General features: G+C 34.8%; 1 pseudogene; it reads right to left on the reverse strand.

Moving 5' to 3' along the window:
* Nucleotides 1-414: 414 nt before the first annotated feature.
* Nucleotides 415-4,381, reverse strand: part of LOC132007659 (dnaJ homolog subfamily B member 6-like) — a 22,008-nt pseudogene continuing 18,041 nt past the window's right edge.

Here is a 4,381-nt window from a genome sequence, read left to right on the forward strand (position 1 = left end):
CGGAGAGGCAGGCAGTGGGGGGGAAGCAGGCTCCCCACTGAGCAGAGAGCCCGATGCAGGGCTGGATCCCAGAACCCTGGGATCATGACCTGAGCTGAAGGTAGAGGCTTTAACCCACTGAGTCACCCAGGCGCCCCCTCCCCTGCCTTTTTTTTTTTTTAAGATTTTATTTATGCATTGACTTTTTAAATTAAGTTCAATTAGCAAACATATAGTACATCTTTAGTTTTTGATGCATTGTTCAATGATTCATTAGTTACATATAACAGTCAGTGCTCTTCACCGCAGGTGCCCTCCATAATACCCAACACCCATCCTCCCACCCCCTCCCCTCTGTAACCCTTAGACATGTGTGCATTGAGTTTCTTGTTATCCAAGTGTAGCAGCTGCTCCTTACCATTTACCATTAAGGACTTAGCTGTTTTCTTCACCTTCAATAATTCTCTTTGTAGTGATTTTTCTGTCATTAACCATTTAGTGATATTCATTTGAAGTTGCCCATCCCACCACCACCAAATGCCATGGAAAAGAATGAAGTGAGGTCATGACCTGGTGACCAGAAGGAAGTAAATTCTGTGTCAGAAGAAGAAAACCCTCTTCAGAAGACAGAAATCCACTGAAGGCAGAGAAAAATAACTAACCCTAGTCCCTGGCTCTTGCTTCCACCAGAAACTCTTCGACTCCCAAAAAAGTCCTCAAATGGGTCTTTGAAGAAGTCTAATGAAAAGAGAACCCTTCCACCAAAAAATTCCCTGAAGATGTCATCTAAGTTACAGAATGTGAAGCCAAACTCAGATTGTCAAAATGAGCCCCACTTTCACTTTTATCATTTAATCCTTCTTTTTTCTAAAGATTTTATTTATTTATTTGACAGACAGAGATCACAAGTAGGCAGAGAGAGGAGAAAGCAGGCGCCCTCCTAAGCAGAGAGCCTGATGTAGGGCTCAACCCCAGGACCCTGGGGTCATGACCTGAGCCAAAGGCAGAAGCTTAACCCATTGAGCCACCCAGATGCCCCTCATTTAATCCTTCTTTGCTGTATTTGTGTTAGATGTCCCATTTTTTAGCATCTCATAACACTTCATATGCCTCAGCCACTTGTTTGAATTTTCCCTATGCTGCTTCTTTATTCTCAGGGTTTTTATCTGTTGGAGGGAGTCCAAGGACAGGCAGCCAGCAGGACTGGTGGAAGCTCCTCACACACTTTCCTTCCTCTCCTCAAGACTTTAGTTTTAAATATGTGAAACTTCAGATGTCTGTTAAACATTCAAGTGAATATTCAAGTTGACTATATACATCTGGATTTGAGAGAAGTCCAGGCTGGAGAAATAAATTTTGGAGATATGTCAAGATAGAAATATTGTATAAAATAATAAGACTGGATAACATTACCTAAGATATGAGTATAGAAAAAAGAAAATATCTGAGATCCAAACTCAAACCTTAATATTGGAAATTATCTTCCTACCATTAACAATGAAAAAGCTGGGCAAATATATATGCAATGACAGTTTTCAGACTTTGGAAAACAAAAGAAAAGGATTGTGATCTCTAAAACAAGGAAAACAAATAAAGTGGGCATTATTATTATTATTATTATTATTATTAATTATTTTGTGCTTGGAGACACCTTCTGGACATTGGTGCTGGGAGAATACCAAATAGAACACATCACTCTGAGTTGACAGGACAGAGAATTGAATTTGAGGATGCTTGGGAGGTGCTAGACCTTTGGGGATTGAAAACTGAGCAGGGGAGAATTAGGAAAATCCCTCCAGAAATGTACATAGGGACCTTCATAAGTCTTTGGTTAAACATCAATCCACACATGTATATGATGAAACCCCAACACAAATCTCAAATAACAACTACCCAGCGCTCACACAGAACTGAGAGCTATGTGAATTCTAACCAACCAGAGTAAAAAAATACTTCTGATGAATGTTGTACATTCAGTAGAAGCCCCTAAAAAGAGTCATACTTTACTAAATTAGCCATAAAGAAAAGGCTATATAGACTTTCTCTAGCAGAATGTAAAAAAAAAAAACCAAAAACTCAAGAAATCACCCTGATACAAAAGTTTATCAAATTTTAACTCTTTAAAAAAAAACAAAGTCCATTGTTCAAAAATGTTAATTCTCATAGTCTAATAACCAATGAAAAATTATCAGCCATGCAAATGTTACTCCTACCAGGAGGAAAATTGTAGAATAGAAATAATCACAGAGATGTTAGAGATAATGTAATCAGTAGCCAAATGCCTTAAATAGGTATGATAAATATTATAATATGCTCACTGATTTAAAGAAAAACATGCATACATGGAGCCTGAGTGGCTCAGTTGGTTAAGTGTCTGCCTTCCGCTCCTGTCATGATCCTTCTGCCCCTCCTTCCTTTCATTCTCTAAATCTGTTTCTCTCTTTCTCTCTCTATCTCAAATAAATAAAAATCTAAAAAAAAGAAAAACATAGATGAATCTCAAATATATTATGTCAAGTTAAAGAAGCCAGACTTAAAAGTCTACATGCTGTATGATTCTGTTTATAAGACATTACTGAAACTTTTAACTACAGAGATAGAAATCAAACCAGTGGTTGCCAGGGTCTGGGGTTGCAGACCAGAGTTATCTACAAAGGATTTGCATGAAGGAATTTTAGGGGTATCCTGATTATGTGGTGGTTGTACAGTTTGATGCATTTGTCAAAACTCAGAGAATTGTACATCAAAAAGTATAAATTATAGCTTTATAGATTAAAAATAAATTGTAACTGTTTAGAAATAATAATAATGTATTTTGGAATTATAGTCTATGAAAACAATAATGTTAATGTAGAGAGGAGGATAATGGAAGTTTGTTGCTGTAAAGTTCCTATCCTGAACCTGAAAGCATAATATATTTGAAGGCAGACTGATAAGTCAAAGATGTATACTGTCAACCTTAGGGTAAATGGTCAAAAAAAAAATTAAGCTAATAAACCAATGAAGGAAATAAACTGCAAAACAATTTAAAAAAACCCTCTCAACACAAAAGAAGGGGAAAAAAGAAGAAAAGGGATAAATAATTGATAGAACAAATTGAAAACAAAGAGCCAAAAAGTAGAAGTACATCAACCACGTTATTACATTACATGCAAATGTCCTGAAAATTGTAATTTAAAAATTGTTACAATAAAATGCCATTATATAGGTCTATATGAGAAACTATATGACCCTACAAGAAAACAACCTTAAATATAAAGCCATAGGTTAAAATAATGGAGAAAAATATGCCATGCAAACATTACACAAAAGAAAGATTGAGTAGCTATATTAATATCAGATGAAGTAGACTTCAAAATGAGATAAAATATCTGGGATGAGTAGGATACCACATAATGATAAAGGAGTAAATTCTGCAAAAAGACATAACAATCTTAACTGTGTATACACCTAAAAACAGACATTGAATATACATAAAGCAAACTCTGACATAAATGAGAGGAGAAATAGATAAAGTACAATTAGAATCGGAAATGTCAACATACTTCTTTCAGTAATTGATAAAACAAGCTGACAGAAAATCAGTAAGGATAAAGAAGACCTGAATACCACTAAATACTAATAATGGTTCAATTAATATTTATAAAACACTTCATCCCCAAAGAGGAAAATACACATTATGTTCAACTACACATGAAGCATTCACCACAAAGGACCATATGATGTGCCACAATATAAGTCTCAATAAATTAAAAGAAATTGAAAACAGAGATTGTTCACAGACCAAAACATTAAATTACAAAAAAAAAAAAATAGTTAAACGATACCACTGTGTGTTGTATACAAGTGATGAATCACTGAATTCTACTGAATCCAATATTATCCTATGCGTTGACTAACTAGAATTTAAATAAAAATTTGAAGAAAAAAAAAGATACCTAGAAAATCCTTAACTACTTGGATATGAAGAAACATCCTTCTAAATAACCCATGAGTCAAAGAAGAAATTGGAAATATTTACAACTTAGTGATAACCAAAACGTAACACATCAAAATGTGTGGGTCTACAGATACAGCAACATCTATATGGAAATTTATAGCTTCCAATGATTATATTAAAAAAGAATAAAGATAAAAAAAAATCAGTGATCTATGGCAGGACTTCCAGAAATTCTGGGTGAGGAACTTGACAAGTCCTCTTCACAAACAAACAAACAATAAAACTAGACAAAACTTTCAAAAACTACGATTACAGAAATCTGTAAACTAGTCAAATGCATAAAACAAATTGAGAAGAGTCTATTCAAGAAGAATCACTAAACCTCAATAAGAATGATAAAAGTTTTTCAGAGTCCATAGTCTCTCATGGTTCACCTCCCCTTCCAATTTCCCTCAACTCCTC

Source organism: Mustela nigripes, chromosome X, assembly GCF_022355385.1.
Source record: "Mustela nigripes isolate SB6536 chromosome X, MUSNIG.SB6536, whole genome shotgun sequence".
Lineage (NCBI taxonomy): Eukaryota > Metazoa > Chordata > Mammalia > Carnivora > Mustelidae > Mustela > Mustela nigripes.